Below are 17,923 nucleotides of genomic sequence, written 5' to 3'. Positions count from 1 at the left end.
GCCCTGGCCTTCCTTTTCCTCCACTGTTTCCTAACTGACAATTTGTCCTGAGCTACCACCTCAGGAAAAGACACACACATACACACACACACACACACACACACACACACACACACACACACACACACACACACACACACACACACACACACACACACACCTCATGTAGGTGCTGCCTGGCGAGGTTACCGGTGATGGTCTCTGACTTGGTCGGCTGGGCGAGATGAGCAAATTAAACATTTGAAAAGAAAGGAGCGGATCAGGGGCTCATTTACAAAGGTTGCTAACCCACAAAACGGGTCCTGAAAGATGAATACGCCACTTCCCGCGCAAAGTTTGTGATCTAAAAAAAATAAACTTTGCAGGAGAATGTGCGTACTGGTACACAAACCTTGAACTTTACACTTGCATATTTTGGAGACGGGGAAACTGGTGAGGTGGAGAATTGAAACCAGATTCATCTCATACATTTAATGTCTTTAAATATCAGACTTATAATTCCACGTAATCATAAACAGCCAACGTGCAGTGTTCTAGATGTTGCTTTAGTGAGCCATTACTGAATCAGCAGCACGACGTTCATATGTCAAACTTTCATCTTCAAATGATAGAGAGTTGGATAGAACTGATCAACTGTGACAAGGTGTGTAACAGGCTAATTTCAGAGTAAGCATATAAATAGCGCGGTGACAGCCGTGTGTAAAGCTGCGCTGGCACCGCCATGCGCTCTGGAAGCACTGGTGGTGGAGAAAGACGACTTCTTTGTCATCCTCCGCCTCCAACTCTCAAGTGACTGAGGATAAAACACAAAGTCCACTGAGCTTTTTACAAGTCCCTGTTCAAATATTTAATTCATACATTTAATAAACAGATAAAACTGAACTTTATCGATCCGCTGTGGTCTCCACCAAAATTTCTCCTTCCCTCTCCGATACTCTTGACACACATGGTGGCTGTCACAACCATGGGGGCTGTTTTGATGTCCAGTGGTGAGCTCGGGTGCTGCTTCCATGATGTCACTCTCATCTGACCTCCACCTTCAGATCAGACTCTTCTTCACCTCTGCAGTCGCTGATCTCTCTGACTCTCACACTATTTCCAGAGGTGACAACGCTTTGCCGATCGCTTGTGTTTTCTTTTACTTGTGATTAATCTACCATGACCAAATATCATTTTCCTGACCTCCACCTCCTCCATGACTATTTCGCTCTCCATAAAATTTCTTGTCTTCATCTTTTCTGCCAGGATTTTGCATCAAATGCCGCCGAGCAGCAGACTGATTGAGATGCAAAGATATTGACGAGGCACTTTGCATTGAGCATTTATGGTAGAAAGTGGGCGTGTTGAGGGCGGAATCTGAACTGCGCAACCTTCCAGGTGGACTGATCTATAAAAGGAAAGTGCGTGCAAATGTGCGTACGCACGGTTTTACCGATCCCAATCTTTTTTGGCACACACCATTTTCAGCTTTTGGGCGACACTACATTTTTAGTAGGAATCCTATGCAATGTTTTATAAATGAGGCCCCGGGTCTTTCTTGTGCTAGTTTAAAGACCATTTTCTGGTACGTTTTATCTCGTGTCCACAAGCTGATTGTTCATTTTTCCCTTGAATTGTACACAGCGTGTAAAAAAAAGTTCTTGGTGGTGTATTTTCACAACAGATGACCTCTTTTCCTCTTTATTTGAAACACCGTCAACTTTTTTTGGACTCTTCTTGCACTCGGAGTAGTTTCCTGATTTTCCAGACTTAAAAAGCCTCCGTAGTCTCCAGATTTCAGTCCAACACCTTCAGGATGTTGAGGAAAATTATGCTCTGTTTACACAACAACGTTTTCAAGTGAAACATTAGCACACATTTTGGATGTTCGTTTACACCACAACGGTGCTTGGAGACACTGAAAACACACTTTTTGAAAACGGCGCCACTGATGGAACTTTTTGAAAACACTGACTCTGTCTCCCTGTCAATGGGTGAAAACTCAACTTTCTGGAAATGCTTGGGCTCCGTCTGCTGCTGCAGTGCACCGTGGCCATAGTAACTAGGTCTGCACATGCTCAGCAGTAGCTAGACAATCAGAATAATATTTTTTCTGTGGTGTCATGACTCCCAGTCCATTTTCTCCTGGACTTGGTAGTTTCATTTTGACAGTAACCGTAATAACAATCTAACTTGGCCGTCTGTCCACTAGAATGTCTGTGTTCTCCCATTGTTAATGTTTAGAGCCCATTGTTTTCTGCTGCATGTGTCCCGGCATGCTAACGACATTGTTTACACAAAAACATAAAAAATGCTGAAAATGGACATTGTTTTCCAAACATTGTAAATGCAAATATTTTCTCAAACGAAAATGCAGTAATGATACTTTTTCACACCGTTGAAGTGTTAACAGCAAAAGATTCACTTTATAGCATTTCGGGTAAAAGAATCTCAGTAATGTGATGCTGGAGCTTCAGCATGGACCAAAACATCTTTGGAACATTTTCAGCACTAATGAAAAGACAGTTCTGATGGTAAAAGTCAGTCTAATGTTGTTTTGGCATGTGTGTGTATTTTACAGTTGAATTCAGCATTATATATTTTCAGATGATCAATAATAATAATAGTCAGGTGGTTGCAGTTACACAGTTGGACATTTGGCACATTAAGTCGAGCCAAAGTCCACCACTGAACTCCGTAGAGGTAAACAACTTGGTAAAGGTTTGAATTTGCTCATCTCACCCGTGAAATCGTTCCCCTTCCTGACGACATGAAGCTTGCAGACATTTTGAGTCTTTGTTTGTCTCGTCGTGTTTGTGAATGACAAGGGAATCCTTCGCTGAGAAGTAGCTTGGCAGTTATCCACGAAACAGGACGAAATTGCAATTGAAGAGGGTGAAGCAGTCGGCTCTCCGAGTGATCGACTCTTCATCATTATTTGCATTAATCTGATGACGACCAAGCTGGGGAAGACTCCAAACCAATGCTTGATGCAGCCAGCCCTGGCCTTTTTATCGCTTTTGTGCCGATGCATCTCTTCTAAACCCATTTGCCTTTTTTTTCTTCAGGCCCCATCTTGACTTGGAAACCTCTCAATCGATGGTTTTGAGCACGTCACTTAGCCGTTCTTGATCTTTCTTTTATCGAAGGACTGCTCTGGTTTTAAACTGATTCTGGACATGGGGTTGAGTCAAGGGATGTCAAGGAATGGTGTTGCCAAACCAGAAACCAGTCCTCCTGTAACAATGCAACAATTTTAACATAAGCTCTTTTTTCTGTGGAACACATTGTGTGGCCTAGAAACCTTGTGTTCGATGGTGGACCGTGAAAACACTGCTCTTCCTTATTTATGGTAGCATTTACAGTTTCTTTCTTAGTCGTAACCGCAAGAAAAGCTAATCACTCTAAACAGCTGGAAAGGCAGCTAACATTTATCCAAACATCTGTATTCTCCTGGTCACTATAAAGTGTACCCAGTATAAAAAGACTAAAGTAACTTGTACAGCTCTTAGCTTGTATGTAGATGTTTTCCTAAAGCAAAAGGAGTTTTCAGTCAGTGCATTAAGCTATTCAGTGTTGTTTCTGGAATGGTCCGTGATCTGTCCTGTGATTGTAGCGTGATCAATCAATGGAATGTCGGACGTCAGACCGCAGTCTGGGATTTTGGAAGCATTCACGAAACATTAAGCCAAGTCTGCTGGACCCAAGTGCACTTGCGTACGCAGAAAGCAAGTAAAGTTCCACAAAATGTATGGGAACCTTAGAAAGATGACATTTAAAAAACTCATTGGTTGTTTGGTCTCGACACGATCTGGTGCTCGTTAACTCACTCGTGCTTCAAGTAACTGGATGGTTTCGCTTACACTGGCGGGCAAGGAGCTCTTTTGCACGTGAGCAGTGCAACGTACTATCAGCATCAGTCATATCTTTCTCTCCATAAAAAGCAAAAAAACAAAAAAAAACAACAATGCACTGTGAGGCAGCAGACAGACAGTCAAATGTGTTTATCTGTGTTTATCAGGCTGCTTCCACTGACCTACATCCAGACCCGAGTTCTCTTCCCTCTTCCTCCATTAGTCCTGTCTGTGGATCCAATGAAACACAGGCCATGTTTCCTTTTATCTTGTTTTGTTTTTTGAATACCAGAAATGCTATTTTCCTATTTGCAAAACATTAAATAAACCAAAAAATGCTGAATCAGTTTCCGTGTTGATTTGTTTTTGTAGCTGTCGGAAGGATTTACAACCACACAAGGTGATGTCCATGTCCATGAGTTAAATAAACCAATGTTGGCTAACATGAACAGTATAGATACTTAGGCTCATTGTCGTAAACATGAATAATAAACGAAACAACTCACCAGTCATTAAAAAAAAACCACAAATCATTTAGCAGCTGACTGTTCCAGAAGAGGAATCATTAGCCCCTAATGCTAATGTATGGAGAGACACTCAAAATGTCAAATGTTCCAAGTGAAAACGCTAAACCTTCTTAGTGTTTTGGGGTTCGGGTTACATGAAAATGGTGCTCAGTCACTGATGGCGCAACTTTCAGAAAAGGCTCTGGCTTAGTCTTCATGTGGACAAGGTAAACATTGCTCCTTTTCCTAGTCACCTCGTAGTGACTAGTTCTTCTACACATGCTCAAAAGCCGGACAATCAGAACAAGGTTTCCTCCATGGTGTAATGACTCCCAGTCCATATTCTCCTGGGACTTGGTAGTTTTATTTTGACAGTCACCTTAATAACAATCCAACTTGGTCGTCTGTCCAATAGAATATTCTTCCATTATTAATGTTTATTAATGTTTATCAACAATGGAAGTACCCGGATATTCTAGTGGACAGACGATCAAGTTGGATTGTCTAAACAGAGAGGATTGTTCTCTCCTGCATGTGTGTGTGGGTTCACTACAAAAATCTAGCGGCCCAACATGCTAACAACACCGTTTTCAGTGTTTCTGAAATTCCCATGTAAACAAACGTTTTCAAAATGTTGCGTGTATGTGCAAAAATCACATTGATGTTGCACATAAATCTCTTACTGTAAACTCCGTGGAGTCCCCCGGCTAGCTCAGTTGGTAGAGCATGAGACTCACAATCTCAGGGTAGTGGGTTCGTGTCCCACGCCGGGCGCCACCTTCCTGTGGGCTCACCACCTGCAGGACGGTTCTTAAATGGTGCATTGTGATCTGGGTGACGGTGCTCAGACTGTCACCCCCGCGACCCGGAAACGGATAAGCGGAAGAAAATGAATGAATGAATGAATAAACTCCGTGGAGGATTTTCTGTGATCTGGAAATTCAACCTGTTTTTATGTGTGACGGTTTCCTGCAGGTTGGTCTCTTAAAAGATGGATGGATATCTGATAAGGTACGTTGCGGCCCATCACATATTAATTAATGGCCATTGGCCACAAAGCTCAAGCCTTTCAAAGACTTCTGATACTTTTGTGATGCACTCACTACACAACATTTGGAGTCTATCTCCAGCAGCAGGTTTCAAATGCAGCGCAATCACAGATGCAGGAGCTCTGACCCAGAGCTGTGACTTACTGTGGTGAATCAATAACATTAATCACCAAAAAAAATGGCGTGGATCTCTATGTAGTCAACCAGCCTGCTCCTGTTCTCACTTAGGGATTTTCCAACAAAAAGAACCAGATGCTATTTCAGGGCCAGTTCTAAAATGAGCATCACCAAAGAACCGTTTTTTTTCCATTGTCAGCGGAGCCAAGTGAGAGCCTTGTCTTTGCGTCACTCCAAAACATCGTACGTCACTGATTTCAAAGTGTTTATTGTCATGTGTACAGAAAAGAAATGTGTTTGCCTGTACAATGAAATTCTTACTTTTCTGCCCACACTGAACACAACATAAATTTAAAAACTATAATAAACTTAAGCAATAGAAATAAAGACCTATTAAACTATGCAAAGATACAAGTGATACATACAATATACAATTTAAGGTAGAAATAAAAATGCTACAAATAATTTTTTTGATAAATTAGACAAGTTATTTTCCAAATTTTTATGGGCAGCCAATCCGGCTCGAATTCGCAAGTCGGTCTTACAGTCTCCCAAGTATAAGGGAGGGAACTCCCCAGTTTTAGGCAATATTATTGGATAGCTAATGTGCGGGGGGGGGTTCCCTAACCACGGGCTCCCGGCCGGCCTCGCACTGGGCCCTGCAGGTCTTAGACTCTGCTGTCTGGCCGTTGGGTGGGGTGGGGGCTTCCTGCCCGGGTCCTCTTACGGTGCCTTGTCGGGGGGGGGGTTGTTCCCCGGGTCCTAAACCGGCCGCTCGGGGGTGGGGTGGGGCAGTGCAGGGGGTCCAGCTGGGCTAAGGTCCTAGCGACAGGGGGACCTCCCTCCCTCACAACCCTCCCTGCCTTACATCACCTTACTTCACTCCACAATAGGGAACAGTGGGGCGTTGCCTAGGGTGGGGGGTCCAGGCTACTTAACTGCGGTCTGGGCACTCCCCCGACTTTGCACCACCCACAATTTTAACCACACTTAGTCACGTAGGGTCTTCAGGGGGTGAACGGCTTTCGGGGTTCTGCCGTTTGGCAGCGGTAGAACGCCCGGGCCCCGCTACCCCCCAATTTTAAAACGCACCCTAGACACACACATTGCACCCACTTCTTCAAAACACAAAGACACACCCCTAGTGAGTGCGGCTGGAATGAGGGGAGCGTGCTCCCTCAAGCGTGGCGCTCGTGGGGGGGCTGGCGCGGTGCTCCTTCCTCATTCACTGTTGGATTAGTGGAGGATGGGATCTCGCGGTGGCCGGGTGGGAGCCCGGCTGGCGGCTGGAGGCATAAAAAAATTGGAATGCAGCTATGGCCGATTATAACTGTGTCCGCTGTAGATGCTGGAAAAAGCCCCAAATAGACCAAACAGGACCAAACAGAAGACACCATTAATATCGTCAAGAGAATGAAATAACGATAGGAGGGGCATCCCAAACATGCCCTAATAAGACACGGTTATTTCCGTACAAATGTTGTAATGGCAGAAAGAAAAATGGGCAGCACCTGTGGAGGAAGGAGGACACACATATGTCACATGTTCATTTAATAATCAGAACGTACTTTAGCAGCTAAAAGTAAGCTAAGCGACCGTAGTCGCAAGTCAGTTGCCGGCGAAATACCGGCTCGGCAAGATGGCGTCTAGGCCGCTTACATGTTAATGTGGTTATATTAGGCTATACACAGACTATTTATGCACGAATGCGTATTGTAATTGTATTGTTTTTCTGCCTCCTTTGAGTTTCACCGTTTTTAGTATCAATAAACCTGCTAATAGACAACCACGTCTGCAGAGTCGTTGATGCGAGAAATGTGTTCAGCCAAAACGTTCATAACGGCACAGATACATCATTTATGTTCATATCAGTCTTTCTATTTGTGGTTATCCCGCACAACCCATCTTAGCCTCATTGATATGATACTGAAATATAACAAACAAAAAAATTAAATGGCATATGTATATTAGGGTGGTCCTTAAATATGGAAGTTGGAAATTCTAAGCTCCAACCCATGAAATTTGTTGGATTAGCTGAGAAAACTCTCCTCGTGAATTTTTTTCTCAATTGGACAAACTTTACCCCTCCCTCAGTGACCTTTAAACCCCCCCCCCCCCCCTGTCAAACGACATCCCCCCGATACGCTCAGCAAGGCCCCAATCTTCTAGTGCCCCGACAACTGCTTTGGCTATTTCATAGCCTGTTCCTCTTGGCAGTTTGGGGACACTGAGAAGTTGTACAGTTCCATTGCCTGAGACCAAAATGGGAAGTCGTTCTACATTTTCTTTTGTCGTCAGGTCTTGCGTCAGTTTACCGTCCCAGTGAACAATTAGTGCGAAGCCCCCTTGTAGCTCCTCCTGCAGTGCCACACCAGCCCGATGTTTCTGCCGATGCCTCTGGATTGAGCTGCGGTTGATATTGAGCTCAGAGACATCATGGCGTAGCGACTGGGCTGCAGCCGACAGGACATAGACTGCTCCTCTGTCGGTCAGCTTGGTCCTGTTCAGAGATGCTGCCACAGTTGGTGAAATCACATTTTTCATAGCTCTTCTAGCACGCTTCTGAGGCCTTGCTTCTTCATCTCCACACTCGTCTTCAGCTGTATCATCAGCTGAGGTCGCTGATGATTACAATTCCACTTTATTTGTGGCTGTACTAGCCTAATCTGCTGCTCACTTCCTCTGTCTCTCCTGCTGCTCACGTCGTTGAGCAATGCGGGATTCCATAGCATCCACAGTGAGTATCAACAGATCCCGTCTTTCCACGCTGTCCAGGTTCATGCTGAGCTAACAGAAATGCTTTATCCTCCTTATTCTTGAGGATGTCCAAGGCATTGGCAGCGGCGACATCAAAAAGATTTTTCATCTGCTTCTTGAAAGCTTCTTCACGGACTACCTGAGAACCAGCTCTCCCTTTGTTTCGTTTGATGTTTCCAAACTCCTTATGGAGTTTTTCTATCTTTGCCAGAATAGTGTCTTTTCGTTGCACTGGGATCCTGGCCTTCGACCAGAGTTCAGTCACAATTTTCAACACATCATTCACTGCCTCCCGTACAGACTTCTTGTTCAGCTCAATTCGGTAAATCAACAGTCCCAGTACTTCTTCTTCAGAGGGAAGTTGAGAGCCAGGAACATTTTTAATTGGAGCAACCAAATACCGGAGCTTAGCTGCAGCCATGACTTAGAGATTACAACTCAGCCTGAAAAAAGCAAAAGTACACTGACATTAGTACCGCGACTCCTTGTTCCTGAGAGGGCAGTCAGTTAAAGGAAGAAACAGGTGTTATGAGTTATCAACGCATTGGCTTGCATACCAGTGTCGGGGTAAAATTTTATCTTGGCCTTATACTCATTATAGTTGATCATCATAGACTTCCTACTTCCTTCCTTTTATAGAGATTAAGAATCTCAATTTAAGATACAAATTTGAACAAAATTGAAGAGATTGTTTTTTTTCAGACTACATAAAAAAATCTAATTTTGAGCAAATATTGCAACAAATAATTACTCCCCTGCTACCCCAGTAAATGATTTTAATTTCAAAATGAAGTCTCTTCTTATTTATTTCTGGTTTGGACTTGGCAGTTTTTGTCTTGAGTGTACATTTCAGAAACAGTCCATAACATCTATATATTCTTCTTTTTTATTTAATACAGTGACTCAGCCAATGTTTTCTTCTTGCTGCTGAAGCCTGGTGGAATGTAAAGTCTGAGTGGAAGAGTGGAGGAACGTGTTCACAGTGTCTTCAGTGTTTAAAGGTAGAATTACAAAATATACTGTGTAAACTGAGACTTGTAGCTCCATTTGCCTCAGTAAAAATGTGTGATTTAACATATTTATCACACTCAATGCAAAAAAAATAGTCACAGGGCTAAGTTTAACATTACTTCAATGTTATATTCCCACGAGGGCTGAATGATTTTGGAAAATAATCAAATTGCGATTTTTTTCCCTCAATATTGCGATTGCGATTTATTATGCGATTATTTTTTTAAGGTCCTCTTCTCATTTTTCAACAGACACAAGCTATAAATCAATCTGTATTATAATAAACTATCAGACTTATTATACATAAATTGTTCTTTCTTATAGGCTAGGCTTATGTTAAGATAAAGTCAAATGAAGCATGTATTAATATGAAAGACAGTTTATTTATCTTCTACTTCAATTACAGTCTTAAAACTTACTAAATACTGTGATTTGCAGTCTTGTAAGCGTTCACCACAACAAGCCAACCACTTGTCCATGCTTATCAAAGCCGTAAACCCAGGCTTGGTCACTATACTAATGCAGGGCTTGACATTAAGGATTTTGAGCGGTTTGCTCATCTACATAGCAGTAGGGAAGCACTGATCCACGTTTTTTGCACTTCCAATCCGTTCCCGATACTTAAATTTGTCTATTTGATGATACGATTCTGATACCAGAGCTCTGTTTGCTTTAATATTATTAATATCATTATTGTTGACTTTAAATGAGGCTGTAATAAACTCCTCTCTACAGTAAAGTATGAATTGTACAAACGTATGCATGTATTCTCTCAAAATACAACTTGAGGTTAGTATCAGGACAGAAAAGGAAGCAGTACAAAATATTTTTGTTCCATTTGGACAATGTGGGGGTCTGCGTGACGTCATCATCTCATAATAAACTAGTGCTATCTCTAAAACCTCAGAATCACCTTATTAATCCCTGGGGAAATTCAGTGTACACAACACGAATGATTGGGACTACTTTCATGGAGTTTAGCGCAGAGTAGGACACAGATTCACGGAGGTGTGAATCGACTGCTAGAGCGGAGGAGCGAACTGATCATTGCTTTGATGTCGCGGTCAGTTCCGTTCTCCTCGGCGAGCTGGAGTTTTAAAATGGTGACGTCGGTTGACAAAGCGGCCGCATCGCTGTACCACTGCTTTGCAAACATCCACGTTGCTGTGTTGCTTTGCGGTGTTTTGAGTGTAAAAGCCTGCCAAACAGCAACATGTTGTCATGAAAAGTTGGATAGCACAGTGCTACTTCCCTAGCCTGCTCACTGGCTGCAAATTGTGGAATGGATTTCCTGACTCATTACTCCACGTCTCATTGAGACCCGCATCCCTTCAGGAAATCCAGTCCACAGTTTGCAGCCAGCGAGCAGAGCAGCAGCAGGGAAACACCGTGAAGTCATTTCAGCAACAGTAAAGCAGACGAGGCTTCATAGATCAGAAATCTCTGCAGGTTGGATCGGAAATTTCCGATCCGTGAATTAAGTTGATATCGGAACCCGATCCCGGATCGGATCGGCTCCATCTTTAAAAACCACTAGCCTGCTTGGGCAAGCTGGGCAGATGGCACGCGCAGGACGCGCAAGTCGCCACGTGACCAGATCACTTGAGCAGTCAAATCGCAGCCCTTGCGATTAGAAAATCCCGTTTTATCATATCGCGATATTGTCGCAAATGCCCAAATTAGAAAAAGAAAAAACGACCCGTTTCTTTGTTTCTGATTGTGTCGATTCTGCCAACAAATCAAACTAACAAAACGTACCTTCGTCTTTTGTTTGAGTCTCTTTCTTGCGATTTTGTGAGCTTCAAAACTAGAACCAAACAAAACCATTTGTCACTATGTCAAAGAAGACAGAAACATTCAACAGTTAAAATTTTCACAGTGCAGAGAAAACTTAATCTAGTATAAGCTCAGAAAAGCACTGACTTAAACCTTTAATCATAATGTGTAATTATTATTATATAATATTATTGAAGCATGCATTTTTCGATGAACATAAATGATACCACTTTATGTTTGTGGTGAAGTGGCAGAACTGACCACATTATCCTTTCCCTCACTTGAAGATAGAACACCAATATTCAGTCATGTTGGTGTTAAAAGTCACACAATCAACTGAAAAATGAAAAAGGTTTTGCATTTTTCTTTGACACTTCACAATGTGTCCAGACACCAGTGCATTGATTTCCATTCAGACTTTAAAACGTAAGCCTTTCCCATATCAATTTATTGGAGATTAAACCTCAGGGCTGCCCTCAGACATGGAGACCGTGACACTTAAAGTTCAAATCAGAAAGAGGTTGTGAATGAAGCAAGTAACAAAACATTTCTTCATTACAAGTATTCATTGGCACTTTCAATACAATTTCACATAAGAAAAGCATCTTGAAATCAAAGGTATCAATGCTCTGGTCGACCCAGGAGTTTGAGTTATGTGTTGTGCATTTCTCAGTGATGATTACAAAAAGGTACAACTCCACGTTTGAAACAAATCCCGCTTTGAAGCAAATAGATTTTCTTCAGATCTAAGCAGGAATGAACTCAAACAATGGCAACACTGTGGCCCATCAGAGCAATCGGCTGAAAACTTTTGTTCTCTTTCAAAAAAGTAAACCATAATTATGACAAAATTTTTATAACGATCACCACAAACGGGGGAAGACGAGGAAGGTTTAAAATGCTATAGTTCACATGCCAGCCCACTCGTGGGAACTGTTTTCGTAATGTAACCACACACAGAATTGTAGGACGTAAACCTGTCAGCTACTTTTCTTGCTGTTGGTCTGCTCAGTATCTGGATGGAAGAAATGTGTTTCCATGTCTGCAGACGATGGTGTAGTAAGAAGAGCTGTTATATTACAAAAAAACACACACTCTGAAAACAAGGAAAACCACTTTTCATACAGACTGAGGCATCACAAATGTTTCACTCTGGAAATTGTAAAAACTGATCACTATTAGAAATCCCTAGGTTGAATTGAAGTTGGTTGCCAGCTCAGCAAGGCTAGAACAACTTGGGTACGGGTATGGGAGCATAAGTTGTTGGCAGAAATTATGCTCCCATAACCTATTTGTGAGCGAGCAATGGGAAAATTTGCGTGCAAGAAAATAAATTGTGCGAGCACACAAATAGTATTTTGAGGAAAAATTTAAATTGCGCAAAGAAAAACTTAAGATTGAGCGATCAAAAGTTATTTCTGTGCCCAGTTTCTCTCCATACTCTTGCACAGATTCTTCCTCTGCGCGCAGGCAGACAGTAGTGCACATTCTCAACCCGTCTCACTCTCTCAAATCTCTTCACGTCCGCGCTCAAGTTCGAGAGGCTGCCAGTGGGGAATCCAAGATGGCCAACAATATGGCCACTATTGGGTGCTTTTTAATACGCACCACAAGTCCTTTTGTAGCCAGTCTAACTAAAGAAAGACACATGAGTCAGGTTTCTTAAAAATTAATCATCAGACTAAATTGAAGTGCAGTAAGCAAGCAATAATTACAATTTACAGAATTCTGGGTCCTGGTTCCTACTCTAAACCGAGAGACGTGAACTGCGAGCAGTTCACGGGAAGAAAGACGTGTCTGCCTATGCAAGATGTGTATTTATGCATTCATCTGCTCGCAGGCAGGGCAGTCCAAATGGTGAGTCAAGGGGTCACTGCAGGGTTAGCTGAGGTTTGCAGGATGTCACGAAGCCAGCCTGGGTCAAGAGGCTACTTGAGGGAGGTCATCAAAAGGGACCAGTTGTGATGGGTTTCCTCCGATTGTAGTCTAGGTTTCGATCCCCCCACTCAAGTTCTTGTTTCACAGGCTTTGTCTCCTACAAACACTGAGATAAGCACATTTTACAGGCCGCATCCTGCAACCATAAACTAAAGTTGTTTATCATTAGAGCAGACCTCAGCAGATTGTTAGTCAAGCGCTTAGCAAATTTCCTCATAGCAAGTTAGTATCTTTCACACAGTTTTTAAGCAAAGCAGTTATTTTAAGAATGTATATCTTAACACCACTTCCTTGTGATTTTTGTTAACTTTTTTTTTTTTTTAAACCTTCATTTATGGAAAAAAAACAAACAATACAATTACAAACTCTTGTAGAGGAAAACAATCTCAGAAATAAACAATAAACATTTTAAGGAACATGCTAGGGGGCATTCACAAAGTCATCTTCAATAAGGAATCTGTCATCATTTAAATCAAAATCAAAGCTTATGAGAAAAACGAAAAAAGGAGCATCCATAAAACTAGTCAATGTCTAGAAAAGAAAAGCACAACTTAAAACAATAAGAAATTGGATATCTGGTGATAAATTTTTCTTGCCATTTTCCACTCCGTCAATTTCTGCATTGCTGAAAAATACAATTTAAATTCATTAATAAGACAAGGAAATTATGCTTTATTATTTTTCCATTTGGAACAGTGGATGTGATATTTTGCCAAAAGAATCACTGTATTAATAATGTCTGAGGAAGTATACATCGTCCATAAAAAAAAAAAAAAGTGAGTTTCCTTGAAAGCAGGCAAATCTGTTAGTTTCAGTGATAACCAGTTTTTAATATCCAACCAAAAGTTTTTTATGATTAAACAGTGGACAAACTAATGTTCTAAAGTTTCCTCACTGGAATTGCAAAATGAGCACAAATCAACTTCAAATTTGAATCTCTTTTTAAGAAAGTCAGCTACTGGGTAAACTCTATTATTTTAAAGTGAGTCTCCTTAACCTTTGGGGATATGGGCCATTTAATAAATCTCGAGTAAGAATTGATTATAGTGGACTTCCTAGTCTCATTCAGCACACTCTTAAATGTAAATCTGTTATAATCATAATAAATTATATGATTCAGAGCATCATATAAGATACAAGTTTCTTGAAGAAAAATAAAATTGACTTGTTGCGAGCCTCTCTGTCCTCCTTAAACTGGATGTGCATCTCCCTGCAGATCGGAGCCTCCTTGGATCTCCTCCAGAGTTCATCCCGCATGGTTCTCGACACAAAATGCAGTTTGATGCTTCTTGGGGTGTTATGAGATGTGGCTGCAGAACCTTTCTTTCGATGTACAACGTCCACTATCTCACGGAGCCGCTCCACTGACACTGTGATCACTCTTGTCAGAATACCGATGACAGTATCTCTGATGTTTTCACATTCTTTTTTGGGCAGACCATTTAGGTTCCACCTCCTTTTGTATCGCACTTGTTCAGTGATGGCTTCCTTTAGCATCTGATTTTCATTTTGGAGTTCAGACATTTTTATCTGCAGTGCATCAATATCCTTTTTGTTTCCACTAATAGCTGCTGTGTCAGCTTCAATTTTCTTTTCGAAGCCTTTTAAAAATTTGATTTGATCCTCTACTTTTGTTGTTGCGGTGAGGCAGGTGAGCGGTGCTCAGAGCAGGTGAGCGGCTAAACCCAACTACTGTACGAAAAGAACTGGACGGAAAGAACCGGATTCCTAAACCGAAAAGGTGATTGCCTTCCAGTTTCTGTCTGTTTGTGCTCTGTTTTAGCTCCTATTAGCTCCTGTCTCGTCATGGCTTCCCCCTCCTCTCCTCCTATTTTTTCCTGCTCCAAATGTCAGATGTTTAGCTACACCTCGACCTCAGTTACTGACACAGGGACCTGTGAAAAGTGTAGCTTTATTGTAGCACTTGAGGCGAGGCTGAGTCAGCTTGAGGAACGTCTCCTCTCTGTCGAGCTTAGTGCTAGCCCTGTAGCTAGTAGGCAGCCGCCAGGTTTAGCTGGAGCGGAGCGTTCTAGCTTAGCAGCGCAGGTAGCTGCTAACTTTAGCCCCCCCTCAGTGGCCCCCGAGCAGCCGGGGGAACAGGGCGGTTGGGTGACTGCCAGGGGTAAACGTAGCAGCAAGAAGTCTACCGGACACCCCCGCTACACCCCGCAGGCCTCCGTCAGTGTCTCCAATATGTTTGCCCCACTCAGCAGCACGCTGGTTGAGAAGGACACGCTGGTTATTGGCTCCTCAATAGTGAGACACATTAACCTAGGACAACCAGCGGCCACAGTTAGCTGCCTGCCTGGGGCCAGAGCAGGCGACATTGAGTCCCAGCTAAAGCTAATGAACAAGAGTAAACGGAGATTTAAACGGATTGTAATCCACTGCGGTGGAAACGACGTTCGCCTGAAGAAGTCTGAGGTCCTCAAAGCTAACGTAGAGTCAGTGTGCACATACGCGCGGACCATTTCAGACGAAGTAGTTTCCTCTGGCCCCCTCCCAAACCTCATCAGTGACGAGATGTTTAGCCGCACGTCATCTTTTAACCGCTGGCTGTCAGGGTGGTGTCCCAGTAACTCGGTAGGCTTCATTAATAATTGGAAGTCCTTCTGGGGCAAGCCTGGTCTCATCAGAAGGGACGGCATCCATCCCACGTTGGATGGAGCGTACCTCTTATCTAGAAACATAGTTAAAAGCTTAGCTCCTCCATCCTGACTCACCAGAGTGGGGACCAGGCAACAGAGTCGCAGTCCTACACGCCTCTCTGAGTTTCCCTCTCGGCAGTCACCAACCATAGCTAACTTAGTCAAACATCCCATAGAGACTGTGTCTATCCCTCGGACCACCACAAGTATAAAACTATCTAAACCTAGGAAAACAACTTCTAATGACTACAAAAACTTAATCCGTATCAAGTGTGAAACTAGACAAATTCAAGACAAAAAAATTAAATGTGGTTTCCTAAACATTAGATCTTTATCATCCAAAGCTCTTCTAGTCAATGATCTGATAACCGAACACAACATTGATCTCTTTGGATTAACAGAAACCTGGCTACGTAAAGATGAGTATGTTAGTCTAAATGAAGCCTCCCCTCCAAGTCATATTAACACTCAAATAGCTTGTGAAAGTGGTCGAGGAGGGGGCGTGGCAGCCATCTATAACTCTCAGTTACTAATTAATATTAACCCAAAATCCAACTTTAGTTCTTTTGAGAGTCTGAGCATGACCATGCGACACCCGTCAAATAAAATAGTAAATTCTGTAGAATTTGTAATCATTTATCGTCCTCCTGGACCTTATTCAACTTTTTTAACTGAATTCTCTGATTTTTTTGTCAGATCTAGCCCTGACTAAAGATAAGGTTATCATGGTAGGAGACTTCAATGTTCATGTTGACGTAGAAAATGATAGTTTCAGTGCCAGCTTTAAATCTACACTTGACTCTCTAGGTTTCTCTCAGGTAGTAGACGGGCCTACCCATAAACATCTACACACCCTAGACCAGGGCTATTCAATTAATTTGGAATCGGGGCCAGTTCATGAAACTGATGAAAAGTAAGGGGCCGGACAAAATGAGTAATTACAGTAACAAATAAAGAAAAAATTACAACATATTGAAGAAATCAATGTATTGTATTTTGCAAGTATTTAACAATGTACTTTGTGCTACACTGACACATACTGCCATTGTGACACTTAAATTGCTTGTTTAAATATTAAAAAATCTGACCAGCCGAGCAATATCCAGGCCATATTAACAGGCAATTAGAGAAAAACAATTAACCAACAGTAAACATCACTTTATTGAACATAACTGTTCCAACACAACTTTACAGGTCGCTATCCTCAATATTTATGATTCCAGTCATTTGATTAACAGGCAACATCAAATGTATCTCCACCAAAAATAACAACAAAAGTAACAAAGTGCAAAATAAAGAGAACTGCAGCAACACAGCAGTGCATGGTATTTCAAACTGAAGCACCAAATCAGTCATTTAGAATTTAATTAATCAAACAGGCAAACAACCTCCTAGTGCACCAACAAATCCAAAACAAAAGTGCATAGTATGCCTCCAAATATAATTATAACAAAATAAAAGTGCAAGATACTTTATCAAGACAAAAGGATTCAAATAACATATAACCATCATCTATTTGAAGACAGAATAATCACTGTGACCGTCCCTCAGTTGGCCTCTCTACAATGCCAGTGTTCAGCAGTTCCTCTGCTGAGGGCTTTTCACTCCATTTTCTTTGATGGAATTGCATCAGACACCCCAAATTTCAGTCCAGCTGAGCCAAACAGTAAACATAAAACAATACTCATTGCTTGCTTGACTGATCACTTACATACAACACGAAAAGATTTGCCATCTAATGGGAAAAATGGCATTTTTTTGACCTCGCAAGACCAGTGAAGTCAGGTGTATAGGTTGTCAAGGCAATGCGCAGGCAGTTTTGCAGATGCTGGTCAGTAAGGGACATGCGGTCATGAGTTTTAATTGCATTCATATGTGAGAATGACGACTCACAAGTGTATGTTGAACCAAACATTGTCAAAAGAAAAAGTGCAAGATCCCTTGAGTGTGGAAATTTCTCTTGGCTGACTTCACAGGTCCAGAATTTTTCAAAACCTGCCTTCTGAAATGACTGTTGCAAGTCATCTGATGACTGAATGTCAATGAGTTCCAGTTGTAAAGACGCCTCATCCAATGATGATACCAGCTCCTTTCCTCTCAATGCAAAGTCTGACTCCACATTCACACAGAAAGGGTCCTTCACAAATCTCATAACTTCAGTGGCGATGTTGAAGTCATCAAACCTACTGGCAAAGTTGCTTTTCAATGACTCTATAAATCCTGACATCACCTTGGTAATTTTCAGACCAGATTTCCTCAATGTGGGGAAGTGAAGCATCCTCCCAGGA

This window comes from Lipophrys pholis (assembly GCF_963383615.2).
Source record: "Lipophrys pholis genome assembly, chromosome: 4".
In the NCBI taxonomy this organism is placed as follows: Eukaryota; Metazoa; Chordata; class Actinopteri; order Blenniiformes; family Blenniidae; genus Lipophrys; species Lipophrys pholis.
This window is presented reverse-complemented; position numbering follows the sequence as displayed.